The following is a 21,468-nucleotide window of genomic DNA, read 5'->3' as shown; positions in this document are numbered from 1 at the left end:
CGCCAGTTTATCACTGACCTTTGGTGTGGTGGTGTTGTGTGGGTGTCTGCATTTCGGCGGATTTCGAGATGTGTGTCATAATAGCTGTGGCGGTCTACCGCAGCGGTGTACTGGCGGTCTTCTGCACGGCGGTAAGCGCCTTTTACCGCCAATGTTGTAATGACCCCCATACTGAGTACAGGACACAACATATTACCAGCACCTCATTTTTAACCCAAATGTACAATCATTTCCTCACTAGAATTGAGGCCCACAGGCTCAGGGTGTTGAGCCTGATTATCATCCTGGATTCCAAGATCCTCATTTTTCTTTCTCTATCTCCACCCCGTGCAGTAGGCTTAATCTGGTCAAAGACCGCGAAACTTAGCAGCCGCTCATCCCCATTGTGTTTCTCATGGAAATATCTTGCTACCGGGTAATTGCGATTGTGATTACGAATGGCTCTAATGTGCTCCAGAACCCTTTTCCTTGCTCTATGTATTGTACTGCTCACATACAATTTCTTGCAGGGGCATCTCAAACAATATATACAAAAGTCTGTATTGCAATTGTAATGACCTCTAATTTGATCAGTCAAATGTCCATTATCACCAATTCCTTGAAAACAATTATCACTGTATCTGCAAGCTTTGCATTGTTTACAACAAAAGAACCCTGCAGGATTTTTTGTTATCGGTGCACTCTCAAGACCACTTGTGACCATATTATGACTCAAATCATCCTGTAATGATCTATTCTTCCGAAAGGTAACCAAAGGCATGTCAGTGATAATATCACTTAAAATGGAATCTGTATGTAATATATACCAACTCTTATTCAGAATTTGTCTGCGATTGATTAGAAAATGTTGTGATAAATCTAACATTTTGCTCTGCACTATCTGGTATTGACTTGGGGTACAGCAAGACATTCCTCTCTATATTATCTGCCTTTCTTTTAGCTTGTAGGATAACCTTACTTTTATACCCTCTCTCATAAAATCTCCTGCACATCCTTTCGCTTTCTTCCTGGTAATCTTCCCATGTACTGCAAATCCCATGGGCTCTCAAAAATTCACCAAAAGGAATACTAGCAATGAGCTTTGGTGGATGTGCACTATATGCATTTAACAAGCTATTCCCAGCCATAGTTTTTCTGTGTAATTTGGTCCTCACCAATTCCCCATGGACCAACACTTCTACATCCAAGAAATTAATTTGTTTCTCACTATGCTGATCGCACCAGCATATGAGGATCCGCACCCTGATCTCATGATAGAGTGGGCTGAACACAATGCTCAGAATTCAATGGGAATGGTACATATCCTCATAAAATATTCTGAGATAGAAAGATCAGCAGTACTACAGAACTTAGAGGACATGAATGTAATTTTAAGGAAGGATAAGGACCAGGAAAAAGTGCTAAAACTTAAAACAGACTTAAAGGATTAACTGGCTAAGCCTGAATAGAGAATAAAAGATAGAGAAGCCATCAGATTTCTGAGAGATTGCATGGATTATGAAAGAGGGCAAAAATATATATTTGCCAAAAGGTTTGATATGATTAAAAGGGACAGTGAAACCCTTAGTAAAAGATGAATTTTGTTTTTTACAAAAAGATCAGAAAGAATAAAGAATAGACTACAGGTCCCAGAGAGGACGAGGAAAAGTTTAAGGCGGAGGAATCATAGAAGGGGAGGTCAGGAAAGGAAGAGAACAGCAAGGGGAACCATTTGGGAGATCGACCAGATTGAACAGCAAGTAATACAAAAGGAAGTTTAAAAAAAAGACTATTGTCAATCTGAGCAATATTGTATTATCAGAGGAGGATAAGGTTGTTTTAGAATTAGGACTCTCCTACTGCCCTAAAAGCCAAGTTAATTACTCTCAAAGTAGGAGTGACTTATTCAAATTTGTATGGAAATTGAAGCTGACCAAAATTCATTCAATGAAAAAAATGAGTTATAAAGATAAGCAACAGAACAGAGGAATAGAGAAAGACCAGTGCTTGTCCAACTTATTGGTGTCAGATATTGAACTTATGGAGAGCTTATTGGCATTAGAAAACAAAGTGGTACCTGAAACATTCCAAGAAACAGTGCTAACTGAGGAACTAACCAGGGTAGATACCCAAGCTGGAGGAGACACACCTTTGCGTGAGAAATCTAGATATAGTCCTCACTTGGCAAGAGACAATATTGACATATTTTGAGAGAATGTGGCAAAAGACCTGGCAAAAGACCTGAGGGAGTTGAATTTTAAAATGAGCAAAAGTAGAAAGTCTAGGGATTTAAGAGAACAAAGGGTATACGTCAGATTGGATAAACTGAAGCAAATACACAATGTTATTGTGAAACCCTTGGATTAAGTGTGAACTATTGCCTTTTAGTATAAGGATATGTATTTAAAGGAGGCATATTCCCAATTGAATGATACCAAGCGTTACCAACGGATCTCAATGGATTATTACTTGCAATGTGTTATTGGAATGAACAGGAACTTTTGAATTGGGTTGAATTTACATTTTTTAAGCAAGAACTTCTTGTATTACCAATATTTTATCTAATACCCAAGATACACAGACATGAGACAATACCTCTGGTCTTGCAATGTTCAACAATGAACAGTATTATTGAGAATGTTTCAAAATATATAGACTATTTCTTTAAACCCATTGTAGCCACTTTCCCGTCATATATCAGCGACACAACAGATTTTTTGCATTGCATTTTTGATGTTAGTGGGAAAGGGACATGCTTTTGATGACTCTTGATGTATCTACCCTGTAAACAAGTATGAGACACAGGGATGGTTTAAGAGCTGTACATCATTACTTAAGAATGAGGCCTATAAAAATTTGTGGCACATAATGAGAAGGAGTGGTGCCTCATGAAGAACATCTTTCTCTTTAACAATGAGCTGTTCTATGCTTCACCCCCAGCTTTGCTAATTTGCATATGGGCTGTTGGGAGGAGCAGGTGCTTGGGTACCCAAATATGGAACACTGATCAAGAAACATCATAGAATGGTTAAGATTCATAGACAACTTCTTCATGCTATGAAAAGGCACAGAAGAGGAGGCCAAACAATTTTGTCTGGAATTAACAGTAATGATCGTGACCTAAAATTTACAGTTAAAACAAGCAAAAACGGTATTGACTTTTTGGATGTGCTGGTAAAAGTGGGAGAAGGGAAATTAGAAACCACGATATATATAAAACCCACTGCAGGTAATACCATCCTCCACTCTGACAGCTTCCACACAATCCCCCTGATTAAGAGCATCCCATGTGGAGAAATGAACACGGCCTATGATGTGGTTGAATCACAAATGAAAGATCACTTCCAACATGGGGGTATTCAGACAAGGTTTTGGAGGAAGCCTCATGTAGGGTTAGAACACAAAAGAGAGGTGATCCTGTTTGGTGTCACGAAAACCAAAAGGAAAAGACAAGGGGACCAGACCTATAGGTTTATTACCATATATAACCTTGAACATCGAAAGGTGTGAGGCATTTTACAAAAACATTGGTGTTTAATAAGGAAAGATTCTATCTTAGGTCCCTTAGTGACAAACCGCCCACAAGTAACCCATAGAAAAACCCAAGTCACTGAAGGATAACCTAGTAAGTAGTGATATGGAGGCACAGAAAGCACAGCAAACATGGCTCACCCCTAAGGATGGCTTTACTAGATGCACAAAATGTAAAGCGTGCAAATATGGGGAGAGTATACATGGGTTTCTAACCCCTCTTAGGAGAAAGATCAAAATTAAAGGGAACCTCACATGTAGGAGTAGTTATGTTGATTATATTCTGAAATACTCCTGTGACAAAGTATCCGTGGGGAGCACCACTCTACCAGTACATAAGCGTGTATTACAGCACATACGAGCAATTATAAAGACCAGAGCTACCCTGTGGCATGGCACTGTGAGAAAGTCTATCATAGCTACCCTACACATTTATGGTATAGCTGCCTAGCACATGTCCCTAAAAAGAGAAGAGGAGGAGATAGGGAAAAGGATCTCTTTAGAATGGAACCAAAGCTCATATTGGAGTTAGACAGTAAATAACCGTATGGATTGATCATGGATGAAGAATTACACACATCTAGGATGAAGCCTGAAAACTCTATGCACAATCTAGGGGTGCTGTGATTTTTTATGTTTTTAGTTTGGTAATCAGTGAATGAGACTAACTAATGTTTTATGACTCGTTAAATATACTTTTGTTTTCACTGTTTTTCTTTTCTTTTTCCTTTGGATAGACATGGGGGTTGGGTTAGGAATAAAATATTGTATTGGTACCAAAGTATTATTGAATTTAAGTCATGTTTTAGATTAATGCTGGCAACTAGCATTAATTTCACCCAAACCCACTTGGGAGACAATGATTTATACTGAAACCAGTAGAGCTGAGCAGACTCAGATTAAATTGATTTAAAGGAATGGGATTGGGGTATTGAACCGAGAGAATCCTTGTGGGGATGGCACTTCCTCATAGTGCTAGTACTGCAATCAGTTGTAAGTGGCATGTAGAAAGTGGCCCTGTTTGAATGTACTAGAGGTTTTAGAATAGAGGTAGCAGCAGAATGTGGGCAATGTACAATTAGTGTTGCATGAAGTACGGTATGAATAATAGATGGGTTACTGTGATAAGTATAAACATGGATGTGTTGAAGAGAAAACTAGAGTGGTGCCATTAATGCACTATTTAGTTTAGGTTAAGGAGTGAGAATATGGAAAATAAATCTATTACAAAATGGCGACTGAAATGTACTTTTTGAAATGGGGCATGTTATGCCCGTTGTTTGTTTTCATGATTTTGTCACATGACACATTATAAGCAGTAACATTCATGTCATTCATTGCCGTGAACAAGGTTGCGAGGAAGCAATCAAAACACGTCGACTTTCATTCATATTAAATTAATTGGGACCCACGCTTGGAGTGCTGCTCTCTTTTTTAGAATTGCGATGTGAGATTGTGTGATTGATATATATAGATATATAAAGCCTTAAAGATTCACTGAAAAAAGAAACTTTAAAGTAACATAATAGTGACAATGTTAATACTTTGTACTAAACAACACAGGGATTCACCAGTTACAGTAAACAGCACTAACTATAACTTGCGTCCTAGCCATGCATTGCTTACGACCTCACATATGACATCACTCCTGACATGTTCTATGACATCATTCATGAGGTTTTTTTCTTGACTCTCTCTCGAGACACTCATGTGAGCCATGACGTTCTCATACATAGTATGGATGACTCTCCATGAGGCTCTCAAGAGCCAGGAGAATAGTGGCTTCTCCACAGAGACCTTGCATGAAGATAACTAGTGTGTAGAATAGGGTGTAAACAGACACTGCCTCTCCGTTCACACGTTTCCCAGGCTCAGTAGTATGGATAGTAGGGTGGGGATGATACTCATCTCACATGTAAGTCCTCACTATTCCATACTGCGCATATTAAGCACTAGCCATCCCACTGACACCTCTCTCCAGGGAAAAACATATTTATTAGGGTGTGAGAATGCATTTCTCTATCCACTCCCAGCTCTCCCCAGCATGACAGATATGTACGGTAGTATGTAGCAACACATTGTCTTCTGCACTAACACCTATCTGCAGGACAATCTGGATGTACAGTACGGTGTAGAGAACCAGTGGCCTCTGTCCTCCATACTCTCCTTAGAGCAACATCAATATTCAGTGCTGTCTGGGAAAAGAGTTACTTCTCTGCTAACACATCTTAAAGGGTAAGAGGCGTCTCTAGTAGGGTTTGAGAGAAATGCATCTCTCTACTCATACCTCTTCTCATACTGACAGGTATACATACTATGCTGTGGGAAAACACTGCTGTGTTTCCTGACACTAGTCTCTTGTATGATAGCTCTGCATAGCATAGTATGCGGTGAGACTAGTCTCTCTCTTGCATACTCCTTGTGAAAATTAGGGTGTGAATTGTGTCTTACCTTTGTTGTCACATCTCTACCAAGTATGGCAGAAGTACAAGTAAAGTATGGATCAGAAAATACCTTTTTACTCACAGGTATGTCTTATAACATCTATAAAATCTATGATATGAAAATACAAAACCCTCTAAGGTGAGACATCTCCTCAGAGCAGAGGTCTTCTGGGAGGGTGGGCCCCCCTAGGGGGGCCTCAAGTGGTCCCGGGGAGGGTGCCAGACTCTGGCCAAAAGAAGCATTATACACATAAATGGCCTTTATTTTAAGCAGAAACATGTAATCGCCCTTTTAAAAAGGCAACAGTACTTAACTGCAATGTTTAAATAGGTCTAGACATATTTAAACATTGCCATCTTTACAAAAAAATTGTGAAAAAGTCTGAGGGGAGCCCAATGATTTTTATTTTTCAACTGGGGGGGCGCAGCATTAAAAAGTTTGGAGACCACTGCCCCAGGGTAACATATGTACAAAGTGGGTAAACTGTTCTCTCTCCACATACCTCTCGTCATACTGATGAACGTCCACAGTAGAGTATAGAATGGAGTATCCTCTGTTCGTAAATGTGTCTTGGATAACTTGTGCCTTTATTTCATTATGGAGATATCATTACCTGTGTTTCACACACCTCCCAAAGGCAACACCCACACATAATAGGGTGTGCACTGCATCTGATAGCAGTGTGTATTAGAGTCTTAACATGCACTTACCTCTGTGTGAAGATCTCTGTTTTGCATTACAGTTATCTATTCTACTGCATGCAACACCTCACTGTTGTATAACAAGTAACCATGGTTACATTGCAAATTAATTCGCTTCTCTATAACCAATCCCCAGAGGATAAAAGATGTATGTAGTACCATTGACATACATAAACATGTAATAGCATATTCACAGTCCCTGAACATGGTACTGCCAGTTTTACTGAATTTTGAAATACTATATTAAACTTGAAATTAAGTATTAAGGAAACTAACCCAAAGCAAGTTTAATCATTTTTATTATTAAGACAAAACAATTTAAGAACAATGCAAATCTACAACAACTACATTAACAAACAACATAAACAACTATAACATGAAAAAGTACACAATTTTACCATGCATAACATTTTTTGTGACGCTCATAACCATCTCCTAAACCACACCTTTGACTTATTAGCCTTCTGGGTTTTGATGTAGGTGGCATCTATTTTTCACTCGTTTAGCCTACTTAGCCTTCCAAAGAGTCTTTAGATGCATGCTATGTTATAGCAGGCTAGGTGGCAATAAAGTCTCAGTAAAGCAGCATATCTATATATGCAGTTCACAATGCCTAGCTCATCCAGAGTTAGTTCATGCTGCTAAAGAACTCAACTGCTCAGGCGACTCCACATCCTTCTAACCTGAATATACTGTGGCTAAAGAGGTAGTTCTTGCTGAACAGCACAATAATCCTGCTTGTCCTAACAAGGCTCTTCTTTGCTACTTATGTAAGCAGATAATTATTACTCAGAGACAAGTTTCCACTTTTAACAAAATCTGCAAACCTTGTTCACATCTCTCCACATTCTATTCTGCACCTCTCAAAACATATAGTAACACATGTACACCTCCCTGAACAACTTTACACTCTTTAAAAACACTGTGGGATAAGTGTACCAACATTAGTACACTTACTAACACTTCACAAAAAAGTTCTTCAAATATATTGCTAAATACCTCAATTTGGAGTTCTTTCTTATATGCAAATGAGCACACTAGTGTCTTTCATCGCCAATTGAACTTCTGTTGAGCTCAACAAAAAGAGACTTACTTCTCTTTTAAAGCGGAAAGGACAAACTGAGGTATCTCTGGTTCTGCACTAAATCACATCTCAGCATCTGGCCATCAATGTAAAAAATGGTAACAATTGGTTGAGACTTGGCACTTTTTGTAACTTCTCCCCATTACGATCTTGCCAGAAACTTGCAGGATCACAAAACACCTCATGGCATGGCATGTAATTTTCCATGCAATCCTGATAAAATAAATTATGTACTCTTCACAGTACTTCTCTCTCTCTCAAAATCAAGCACAGGAATATGCATAAACACTAATGGAGTATATGGAGAACTCATGTACTCCTTTTAACTATTCACAATCTCTTGAGAGTCCCTCAGTGTCGTAAAAATTAGATAAAAACTATGGCCCATATTTAATAGAAAATGATGGAGCGCGACACTATGCCAAAATTCGCAGCCCTGATCTCCGTCATTTTCACAATGCAGGGATGCGCCATATTCAATTGATGTATTGCCCCCTTGTGTTTTCCCCAGCACTTGCTTTAAATTGAGGTGCCTAGCGCCAATGCAGGCATCCTTGCGCCATTTTGCAAGGATGTCAGCATTGAGGGGTTTGATTGTGTACGTGTGGGAAGGTGCCCCTTCCTGCACATAAACAATCACTAAAGGCTATTTAAGTTTAAGCGTCATTTTAAAATGATTGTTTATGTGCAGGCAGGGACACCTTACCGCACATTAACAATCATTTCTGACAACTTGCTCTTTCTATGAGTGCTGCAGAATGCAGCACACATAGAAAAAGCAAAAAATCAAGGAGGAATAAAAGCATTCCTCCTCGTTTTGCCATGTCTCAGGTTTACGAAAACACGTAAATCTGAGGCAGCGTAAAAATGCAATGGGTGTTGCTGTGGCACACCCACAGCAACACCCAGTGCACGCCCCTTCCACGCAAAGGGCTGCGTGTGAAGGGACTGTATTTGCAAGGTGGAGTTAAGCCACAAAAAGTGGCTTAACGCCACCTTGGTAATGTGGCGCAGGGCATTGCCCCACCACAGCATCATGAAAAGTGATGCTCCGGTGGCACTAGGGGCTCATAAATATGCCCCTATATACATTTATTTTCTTCACAGCAGTTATCCCTTGGACACCTCTTGCTATTGTCTGCGCACACACACACACACACACACACACACACTCAAAAGTCTCAACTAAAACCTCTGTCTTAGGATAGATTTTCTCTACCCCATTACTTTTTTAACTATCCTGTGAGACTCCAGTGAGATGGAGAGCACACAAACTCCCTCCCTTCAGCCGTGTATTTCTAGTGTCCCATGTGAGTCTCTCAAGCAAGAACATTTGGGCCCAGATTTATACTCTGTTTTTGCTGAATTAGCTTAATTTTTTTATGCTAATTCAGTATAAACTTAACTCCATATTTATATTTTGATGCTAGACTAGTCTAAGGCCAAAATATTGGAGTTAAAGTCATTTTTTGGATACTTGAAACCACCTTGCATCAATGAGATGCAAGGTGGGCGTTCCCATCCAAAAAATGACTCTAAGGCCCTACCACCTTATTTATCCTCCTGTGCAAAAATGGTGCATGGGAGGGAGGCGGGCCTAAATATTGGCGCTATCCCTGCTTAGCGCCATTATTTAATGCCTGGTTCTGGGCAGGCACTAGGGGACCTGTGGACCCATTTCCCTGGTCAAACATAATAGAAACACCATACAGAGAGCCCACAGGTGCCCTCCCCAATCCCAGGAACACTCCAACCCACACCAGAGGGACACAACAGGATGGGGGACAGCATCCCAGGTAAGTATAGGTAAGTAAAGGTAAGTATTCAAAAACATTTTTTAAGTATCATTTGGGGCCCTGAAATGGGCCCCTCTACATGGCACAGGGTGCAATGGCAATGCCTAGGTGGCCGTTGTCCCCTGTGCTGGCCACTGGGCTGCTGGGCATGACTCCTGTCTTTTATAAGACAGGAGTCATGTGGTATAGATGGTTTTACGTCAAGAAATGATGCCAGGCTGGTTAGAGTCATCTTTTTTTTAACTCTAACCAGTCTAGTTATTTGGTGCAAAACATCATTCACCCATATTGCCACCCCCCACCAGGCTAACGTAATTTTCTATTACGTTAGCCTATCCTTTGCTCTGGATTGCGCCATTCTATAAATTTGGTTTCTGGCTGGCGTCCTGGAATGGCGCAAGCTGGCACAATACTTTTTGACGCAAAACTTTTTGCATCAAATAGTATAAATCAGGGTCTTTGCGTGTTTCTCATGGATAACAGTTCTGCACCCTTCAGTGTGGATAGTAGAGTTTTTAAACACACAAGCCTGTGCACTGACAATTTTTTCAATAAACACATTTTTCTATCACCCTCCTTTTTCCACGATCTTGCAAGACCCTTGCATGATTGTACAGTTTAAGTCAAATAATTTATGCTCTCCTTCATTACAGTACTTAAAACTTTAACTTGCCTCTCTAGGATTTTAGGGAAATAACCACTCTAGTCCCAGCTTTTCACATTATAGCAGAAGTATATAGTAGGTGTTGGAAATGGGGTCTTTGGTTGGCAGTCAGGTTACCCCCTGTCCAAGCAAGGACCCTCACTCTAGTCAGGGTAAGTCACACACAATACAAATTATCCTGTGCCCACCCTCTGGTAGCTTGGCACTGAGCAGTCAGGCTTAACTCAGAAGGCAAAGTGTAAAGCATTTGTGCAATAAATCATTCAATAACACAGTAGAACACCACATAAATACATCACAGTGTTAAGAAAAATATACAGTATTTATCTGGATAAATGTAGGTCAAAACGATTAAAATGTAATAAGTATATGTTGAGATAACACCTTAAAAATGATATAAAGTGTCTTTAGTATTTTAAAAGAAATAAATGTCTCTTGAAAAGCACAAATTACCTGGTTTGCGTTCAAAATCTCCGCAATGAACCGCAGAGAAGGAGATGCATGGAAAACAGGGAGGTGTGCATCGATTTCTTGGGCACCACATGGAAATGTGTTGTTTATTTTCCACGCAAGGACGTCTATGCGTCAATTTCTGGCATTCGGTCGTGGATCCTCTTCGGGTTGCAGGGTTTTCGGACGCCCCGGGATGATGCGTGGATTTCCAGTGCTGACAGGAAGAAGTCACAGGGGCTGCGTCGATCCGGTGGGCTTTATGTGGAACTTTCTACCACACGGCAGGTGCTGTGTCGATTCCTCTCTGGAAGTTGGGTTCTGGCTCAGCTGTGCGTCGATCTAGTGGGCCGTGCGTTGAATTTCTGGTCACTACACTGGCACTGTGTTTATCTTCTCATTGTTAAGTCGGGCTGCATCATTCCGGTTCGGCATGCAGTGTATTTTTACTGCGATGCAGGCTGTGTGTCATTTCTGGCAGGCTGCGCATCGATTTCCGCCGCACAAGAAGTCCTTCTTGCAGAGATGAAGTATTTTTGGTCCTGTGCCCTCTATCTAAGCCCTTGGAGGGCACTTCTCACCACAGCCAGAGAGCGGCAGGGCAACAGCAAGACAGCAGGCCTTCACAGAAAGCAGTCTCCTTTGGGAAGCCAGGCAGTTCTTCTTGGCTGGATGCAGGTTCTGGTTCAGGTTCTCTTATCCAGGAAGTGTCTGAGTTGGTAAGGGCTGGGCCCTGTTTAAATACCCAAATGTGCCTTTGAAGTGGGGGAGACTTCACAGAGTGGCTTAGTAGTGCACACGGTCCCCTGTCAGTTCAATCCTGTCTGCCAGGGTCCCAGTAGGGGGTGTGGCAGTCCTTTGTTTGAGGGGAGGCTACTGTCCTTTGACATGTAACTGTCAGGCTCTCCACCCTCCCAGCCCAGGAAGACCCATTCAAAATGCAGATGTATACAAGTGAGGCTGAGCATCCTGTGTTTGGGGTTTGTCCGAGTGAATGCCCAAGGGAGCTGCCAACTAAACCTAGCCAGACGTGGATTGTAAGGCACAGAAGGATTTAAGTGCAGAGAAATGCTCACTTTCTAAACGTGGCATTACTAAAATAGTAATATTAAATCCAACTTCACCAGTCAGCAGGATTTTGTATTACCATTCTGGCCATACTAAATATGACCTTCAGATCAGCAGCTACCACTCAAACAATATATGAGGGTAGCCCCAATGTTAGCCTATGAAAGAGCAGGCCTCACAGCAGTGTAAAAAATGAATTTAGGAGTTTTACACTACCAGGACATGTAAATTACATAGGTACATGTCCTGTCTTTTGCCTACACAACACCCTTTCCTATGGGCATACCTTAAGGGTGACATATGTAGAAAAAGGGGCATTTTAGGCTTGGCAAGTACTTGTAAATGCCAAGTCGAATTTGCAGTGAAACTGCACACACAGGCCTTGCAATGGCAGTCCTGAGACATGGTTAAGGAGCTACTTAAGTGAGTGGCACAATCAGTGCTTCAGGCCCACTAGTAGCATTTAATCTGCAGGCCCTGGGCACATACAGCATATTGAACTTTACTAGGGACTCATAAGTAAATTTAATAATCCAATTGGCTATGATCTAACGTTATCATATTTAAAGGGAGAGAGCATATGCACATTAGCACTGGTTAGCAGTGGAAAGTGCGCAGAATCTGAAAACCAGCAAAAACAGTATCCAAAAAGTGGAGGGAGGCAGGCAAAATGTTAGGGATGACCACACTAAGGCTGTCAGGTCTAACAGTAGGGAGTGAGGAGATTCTGAACTCTTCAAAAACAACTCACTACAGAGTAACTACTCTATATAGTAGGTTATATTAGGGACGGGCCATTCCGCGATGACTTCTCCCTAGGACAATAAGGATGCACAATACAATGTGGGGAAGGACTGGCCTCAACTTTTAGAACTCTTTCTTGGATGAAGAGTTGTGCTTACTAGGGTGTAGGAAGAAACTGGCCTCTACACTAAGGCCTCTCACAGATCTCAGGCGTGCAGAGTAGGGTGTGGGGAGGTACAGGACTCTCCGCTGAGAGCTCCCTCTGGGATGACAGGCATGTGTAGGAGGGTGTGGGGAGGGAGAGGCCCCTATCATTAGATGTGTCTCTTGGAGGATGTGTATGCATCATAACGTGTTGGTATGGACTGGCCTCTCTGCTGAGAAATCTCTGCTGATACATTTCTGTTGTCTGATGTACAGCTATGGAATGTAGAGAAATTGATCTCTATACAGAATAGTTTCTATTAATTGACAAGAATACATACTGAGGTGTGTGTAGAGGCTGTTCTCTCTGCTCATATCTCACTTTGTGACAGGGAATGTCAATAATAGAGTATAAAATGGGGTCTCCTCTCTGTTGAGAACTGACTCTTGAGCAATCATTGTGCATACTTGAATGTCACACTCACCTCTCACTCAGAAACCCCTTTACGGGGACAAGCATGGTTAGTAAGGTATACACAGAGACAGACATCTGAGCTGAAACTTATTTCCAGGTGACAAGCACATGTACTAAGATGTACAAAAGTACTGCCATCTCCACCAGCTGGCAACAGTGTGCAGTATACTATGAAGATGCATTTGCCTCCGTTCCAAAACCGCTCTTGTATAAAAAGAAGCACTAATCTCTCTATAGTACCTTATTCCTTATACATGCATATCTATCAAGCAGCACAGTTACAGTTTTTGAAGATGTAACTGCCACTTTAAATCAACATTGCAAGACTGCAATAATCTAATTTTTTTTTAACATTATTAAGGAAAGAAATTAATAGCAGCTTTAAAATGTTATTACAAAAAATAATTTATCAACATCACAAATAACAACAAATACATTAACAAACTGCAACAACAACAGCAAAACAAACAAAACAACAAAATGATTGAATATACACATTTTTTTCCTCCCTCCGATCACCAGGCACCATCACCTCCTCCCCTTTCTCATCATTTGCTGACTGAAATTTGATCAAGGGTGGGCTGAACTCTTGAAGTTTCACTCCGGGGAATTCTGCAGAGTTACATAAAAAAAGGTTCCACAGAGGTCCACGAGCGCGTGGAAATCTATATGTTGCACTGTCCGCACTGATTTTTAGGGCTGGGAGCTTGTTCCATGCTGAGAGATCAAAGCAAGCAGCACAATATGGTGCACTAGAAGGCACTAAAGCTTGAGTTTGTTTTGCTGCCACTTGAGTAGATTTTCTCCTCTAGTGACAGCTTTTCCAATGCAAAAGGTTCGGTGACACCCACATTGGGAAAATCTTGGAGGTGACTCTCATACCACCCAAAAATCTCTCTAGGCGATGCCAATTCTCACTTACGCTCACCAATGTCCCCTTGGCAAGTCATCCACAAGAAAAACCTCCACCAAGCGAGGGAGTGTGGGATTTGGCCTGAACTCTTTGTTACATGCATAATGTGGAGTTGCCAAAACTCTGCAAACTCCACTGGCGTTGCAGAATTTTTCACCCACCCCTAATTTTGATGTACATAGAAATCTTTTTCTTTGTTTCAGCCACCTGAGTCTGCCAAACAATATATCCTCTAATAGTCTTTTTCAGCAAGGATAGCTAAGACAGACCTAGATTGTGCAGTCAAAGTACACAGTTCTCCGCCTGCCTACACATTCTTTCAACTTGCAGATACCTCTCCCTAAGTATCTACTGCTCAAGCAGATAACAACCCTCCTTTTCTACACAAAACACTTTTTGCTCTTTAAGCGAGCATATCATTTTCTCATTAAAAATAAGAAGAGCTGCACATAGCAAGCTTCTCAAATGGTACAAATGTCACTGTAGGCACCAACTTCAACATCTGCTGTGCAATTAATTTGTTTTGGACTTTTCACACAGTCACTTTTTCCCCTTTCTTCTAAAGATAACAATTCTTGTTTTCCTCTTCCATCTATTGTGTGCCATGAGACTTCTGTTTTTCAAATGAAATTTTTCACCTAAACAAAAGACAAGCTAACCAACAAATGTAAAGTTACATACTGATCAATTATTGATAACAGTGATGCATCCCTATACATTATAAAGTTTTTTTTACATTTTTCAACCACAACCACATAGTTATATATACGGTACCACTAACTTCATATTCATTTCATGAAGAATTCAACACCCTCAACTAGTGCATTTTTTCAAAATTAAATTATAACATGCCATCAAACATGGTTCCATAACAGTTTGCAAAAAAACTCATTCCTCTACAAACACCATTGCTAAAATGGGCACAGTGTTTTACTCTGGAAATAGCAATATCTATACTCAAGCGTCTAATTTGGTAAAATATGTGGACTGTAAGGTTCATAAAAACACCAGGCCTTCTATCAAGATTGCAGATTTTTTGTTTTATAATAAGATTGAACATTTATTTTTTTAACGCAACATCCAATACTTTGTGATTTCTCAGTAAATTTTAAACTCTACCGCTCAAAACCTATATTAAAAACATGCACCTCTACAAAGAGCTTTTGACTAACTAAACCTTGTATAGACAAGGTTTACCAACAATAGTGTACTTACTGTCACTTCTCAACAATGTTCCTAAATTATAACTTTAATTACCTGAACTTAGAGCAGTTTCTTATAAGCAGGTAAAGACACCAGTCTGCCTCAGTTCCAAATTCAATCACTTGTTGAGGGCAACTCCAACAGGCTTCCCTCTCCTCCAAATCACCAAGAACAATGTGAACTCTCTCCAGTTCTGCACCACAATCACATCGCAGCATTTCTTTAACCATGTAATAAAAATGGTAACTATAGGTTGACCCTTGGCATTTTTTTTTACTTCCCCTGCAAATGATCCTCTGAGGCTCTTGCCAGATTGTAAAACACCGTGTGGCAGGCCCAGTAATTTTCCTTGTGGGTCTTGGGAGAGACTCATGGGATCGTAAAGCACTTCATGGCAGGCTTAGCAATTTTCCCTCAGCTCTCTTGAGCCTCTCGTTAGATTGCATTTGTCCATGTAGCAGGCTTCACTCCCTGAAGCTTGTGAACTTCTATTGCGCGAGTCTTGTCTTGCACAAAAAGCATAGGGAAATAGTAGTATGGGGGTGGAATAACCTCTCCACTAACACCTATCTCTTACATGACAGGAATGTGTAGTAGGGTGAGGGGGAGAATAGCCTCTCCACACAGACCTCTGTCTCAGATGACAGATGTACTTAGTAATGTGTGTGGAAGGACTGGCTTCTACACTGAGACTCCTCTCATGGATGATGGCTGTGTGTAGTAGGGTGTGAGGAGAGACTGGCCTCCTCCATCAGACATCTCTCTTACATGAGGAGTGTGTGGTAGGTTGTCTACATAGACTGCCCTCTCTTTCCACACTCTTTCTCAGTTAACGAGAATGCGTAGTAAGGTGTGTGCATGGACTGACCTTTCATTGAAATCTCGCTCTAGGATGACAGGTTTGCGTAGTAGGGTGTATGAAAAGAGACTGCCTCATCACTAATTTCTCTCTCTCAGATGAGGGGTGTATGTATTAGGACATGTAGATGGACTGGCCTCTTCTGTCAGACCTCTGCCTCAGATGATGCATAGTAGGGTATGTACATAGACTAACCTACACTTCCACACCTCTCTCTCAGATGACGGGTGTGTGTAGCAGGGTGTATGGAGAAAGACTAGCCTCTCCAGTGAGACCCCTGTCTCAGATAATAGCTGTGCATAGTAGGGCATGGACTAGCATCTCCTATCAGACCTCCCTGTCAGATGACAGCTGTGCGTATTAGGCTGGGTACATAAACTTGCCTCTTCTGTCACAACTCCATCTCGGATAACATCTGTGCTTCTCCAGTGAGACCCCTCTTGGATGACAGGTGGCACAGTATGCTCTGTCCAGGGACTGTCCTCCCTGCTAACACCCATCTCTCTGATACTTAGTGTGCATAGTAGGGTGTGGGAAGAGACTACTCCTACTCACAACTCTTAAAAAGCGGATGGGTGTAAATAGTACATTCTAACAAACACCATCTCCAGTAATACTCCTTCCAACAGTAGCAAGTTTGTGTACTACAGTATATTAAAAGATCAACTACTCCTTTCTACTGTTCACATTCCCTCGAGAGCCTCATAAAATCCTAACTTTTTTTGAAAATAGGAAATAACTATCTACTCATCAAAGTACTTATCTCTTACACACTTCCTCTCAAAAACAATGACCACAATATGCATTCCTACTAAAGGAGTGCATTCAGAACCCATTCTTTTTAATATTTTTAATATTCACAATCTCACAAGAGTCCTGTGAGATCATAAAATGAGCTAAAAACAATATACAATTGTTTTTATCACAGTAGTTATCACTGAGACACCTCCTCTCTAAATCTAAGGGGACAGCATGCCTTTCTGCTACCTTTATACAGCTTTTTTTTACTTCATTTTCACCACACCTCAACTTTTTCACAGTAAACAGTAATGGACTCCATTTAATTTCTAACATTTCAACAGCCGTCCAATCAGAGCACTCGATCTTGTGAGTCTCATGGGAGCCTCTCGCTCTTGTGAGAATGTGAAGGCTCATAGGAAACACTGGTGTTTTGACTAATCACAGTCTTCCATTCCAAGCCCACCTGTCCAAATAAACAATTAATTTTTACCCTTACTTTCTAAAAAAAAAACTGAATGGATTTACACTAAATTACACACAGCACAATCTTCAGACCAAGAACTAGCTTTCTCCTTAATTTGGTGACATTCTGTCCTGCAGTTTTTGCTGTACGTGTCTAAAGAAGTTTATGGAAAAAGCATGAGATTTTATGTTTTTGGACCTTCTCCTTTTTTCTCAGCCCCCACTAAATGGATCATCCTCAAACCTTTCAAGTTACAAATTACAAGTTTATTCTTGATGCGTAATTAATAAAAATCAATACATTGATACATCACATTATTCTATAAAAAATAATAAATATACAATAAAAAATATGAGTTTTACATTCTACAATCTAGATGATAACAAGCATACCAAAACTTATTGTTATCTAAAAAGGGTTTCCACACTCCTGTGCAAAGATTTGTTATATTAATTCTCCTCTAACATTAGATGTTTTCATGATACTATGCGTCGAAACTTTGAAAATTTAGCATTTAAAACAATGTCCTGGGGTTTGAGGCAGGCAATCACTGCTTGCCGGCAAGACCGTATACCCCTCTGATTAAATAATGACTTCAATAGAAGTTTGCGTTCGGTTCTTAAAACGTTACAAATACAAACTAAATGAATTATATCTTCATGTCCGTTATCACATAGCCTACACTGTGGGATTTTTAGAGAGCGTTCCCATGGGACTAGGTGGGTATTGCCCGGAATAATCCCAAATCTATATTTAATAAAAAGATCTTTATCTGTCTTGGTCCACCCTGCCTCCAGGTACGGCTGAAGCTTTAAAAGTTTGTATTCATTAATGATCATCCACGAGTGTGATCTAGTAGCTTGTAAATCCTTGTCCATGATTAGCGATCTTTTTTTTGCAATTTGTGAGAAAACAGGGCTGATTGCAGAGGCCCCCTAACTTTTTGCCCCCATTTTCCACTTTTTGCTGCTGTTTCCTGACTCTCATGGTACCCTGGGTACTGCTAACCAGTCCCAGGGCCTGTGCTCTGTGTAAAATCAATATGCAAATTAGGCTAATTATAATTGGCTAAGTTAACCTACCTATAAGTCCCTAGTATATGGTAGGGCATGTAGGTTTAGGGACCACAGCATAGGTGGTGCACTGCTGAGGTGCCCAGTGTCATTTTAAAGGCAGGCCTGCCTTGCTGGCTGCTTTTAAATGAAAGTTATATGCAAATTCCACTTTGGAATTAAAAGTCGTTCCAAAGTCTTAAAATACCTTATTTTTACATATAAGTCACCCCTAAGGTGTGCCCTATGTGCCCCTAGGGCTGGGTGCCATGTAACTATAAGCAGGGACTTTATAAAAATAATTTTTTAAGCCCTGGTGAGGTAAAAACAGCCAAATTCGTTTTTCCCTCATTGTAGTAAATGGCCTTCATAGGCTAGAATGGGGAGACTTTATTTTAATTTTTAAAGTCTCATTAAATGATGCATACCAAGAAGTTCGTATCAAATTAATTGTTGTACTAAATCCCCCAACTTCCAGTTGTTGGATTTAATATAACTTGTTCAGGTAAAGAGTTTTAAACTTTACCTGAAAAGTTGCCAATTTCAGCCCTGCATTGTTTTTGCTGCTGTGCTCTGATTGGCCAGCCTCTAACAGCTTAGCCAAGCTGCCTTGATGAGGTGTGAAGTGGCCTGGCTCCACACAAAGGAATGTGCCTGTGGGAGGGAATCCCCCTCAGCAGATGGTGAGGCAGGAAGGGGGAGGGCTGCCAAACTGGTCTTCAAAGGCAGAGAAGGACATTTGGAGCAACTAGCAACACCCCCACATCCTGCAACCCCAGACAACTAGGCGCCCCCTTGATTAGATTAGGAGAGGGCAGGAGAGGGGTGTGTTTATGATTTTTAGCCTCACCAGTGGGTGGGCTCAGCCAGATGTAACCTCCAAAAATCAGATTCAGCCATGATGGATTTTTAGAGAATGTTGCCTCCTGGGATTGATTTTTGCCACACTTCCCAGGAAGTGGTCATCACAGGGGGAAGGACCCCACACCTGATTGGAGAACCAGGACCCCCCTGCTTTTCACCCAGGAGCAAGGATAAAACTGGCAGACCTGCACCCACACCTCAGATCCCCATCAGATTCCAACAAGGAAGAACCAAAGGAGAAGAAGGACTGCCCTGCTGGACCCCTGGCCTGCACCTGGAACCTGCACTCAGAAGGACTGCACTAGATGCACACTTGGGTTTCACCACAAGAAGGACTTTGCCTGGCTTCAACTGGTTCAAGGAGGGACTCCCTGTTTGCTACAGGTGAACAATTGCTAACCAGAGTCTCCTGCACCATCTCCTGAAGAAATCAACCAGCTGACCACTGCCCAGTGGCCAAAAAGGAGTTTGCGTCAGGTGCATTCTGGGAGTTGAAGTTTGCACCCCCAAGGACCATCTCAGAACTTCTGGACCCTTGGGGTGAGCTGTGGACCTCAAAAGAACCTTAAAAGGACATCTGGGAAAAGCCCCAGAAGTTTGGAGAACTTTTGTAGAAAAAGCTCCATAGAGGGACTGACCCGCCGCAGCAACTCTAGCCGGCTTGCCTCAACCGCGACCAGGCCTGATTTGCTGGTTCATCCCGGTAAAGAAAATCTCAGAAAAAGAGACTAAGGGCCAGATGTAGCAAGAAAATATTTTGCGACTTGCAAATTGCGAGTCATACCGACTCGCAATTTGAAACTCGCAAAATGTTATGCAGAAAGGTGTCTCAGACACCTTCTGCGACTCGCTATGGGGTCGCAAAGACCCACCTCATGAATATGCAGTTTGCGACCCCATAGCAAGTCCATGCACTCACAGGGATGGTGGCCTGCTGGAGACAGAAGAACTCCATGTCTGTGACTGCTTTTTTAATAAAGTAGTTTTTTTTCTTCTTTTTGCAGCCCGTTTTCCTTAAAGGAAACAAGTTGCAAAAAGAAAAACTTCCGAAACCATTTGGTTTCGTTTTTTTCAGAGCAGGCAGTGGTCCATAGGACCACTGGCTGCTCTGAAAAAACATTTTTGAAGGCATTCATAAAGAGGAAGGGGTCCCATGGGGACCCCTTCCGTTTTGGGAATGAGTTACCACCCACTTCAAGTGGGTGGTAACTGCGAGTTGGTTTGAGACTGCATCCGCGGTCACAAAGCAACTCTGCATGGCGATGCGGTCGCAAATAGGAAGGGAACACCCCTTCCTATTTGCGAGTCGCATCCTCAAATTGCGAGTCGGTACCGACTCGCAATTTGAGGATGTGCATCGAGTTAGGACTTTTGCATGTCGCAAACTGCGTTTTTCGTAGTTTGCGACATGCAAAAGGCTTCCTACATCTGGCCCTAAGTCCGAAGGTAAAATGTTGACCGGGACCTTCCAGCCAGCGTATCCGAGGAGGTCTCCAGGGATGTCGGATCTAGATCCAGGTTTACCCCGGTCGAAGGATTTTCACCTCGAAAAATCGACTAAGTCCAAATGTAAAAATCTCCACCGAGGATTCCCGCGACGCGTATCCGGAGAAGGGCTCCGAGAGGTCGGATTGGACTGGCAGGTTCGTCCCGCTGAAGAAAATCTTCGAAAAAGAGACTAAGGGGGTCATTACGACCCTGGCGGAAGCCGGAGAACCGTCGGTAAGACCGCCAACAGGCTGGCGATCTCACCTTGTGGAATTATGACCATGGCGGTTACCGCCATGGTCATCCGCCGGTTCTCTGCCGGTTCTCCGTTCCGCCCGCCGGGCTGGAGACCTGGGTCTCCAGCCCGGCGGCTGTCACTATACCGCCGGCAGTATTTGGACCCGGCTTACTGCCGTGGATTTCCAGCGGTTTGAACCGCCATGAAATCCATGGCGGTAAGCACTATCAGTGCCAGGGAATTCCTTCCCTGGCACTGATAGGGGTCTCCCCCACCCCTCACCCCCACCCGACTCCCTCCCCTACACCCCCTACCACCCCTGCCACCCCCCAAAGGTGGCAGGGCCACACTCCCCACCCCTACCCCCAACATCACATAACTCACACACACCCGACACGCATGCAGGCACCATCAACACACACACGCACACACACCGACATACATGCCAACATCCACACACACAGTCAGACACGCACACCCACATTCAAACATACATGCACACATCCATACAGACATACCCACAGACATACACGCTCACATTCCCAAACACGCATCACCCCCACAAG

This window comes from Pleurodeles waltl, chromosome 9 (assembly GCF_031143425.1).
Source record: "Pleurodeles waltl isolate 20211129_DDA chromosome 9, aPleWal1.hap1.20221129, whole genome shotgun sequence".
NCBI lineage: Eukaryota > Metazoa > Chordata > Amphibia > Caudata > Salamandridae > Pleurodeles > Pleurodeles waltl.
Note: the sequence above shows the minus strand (reverse complement) of the source record.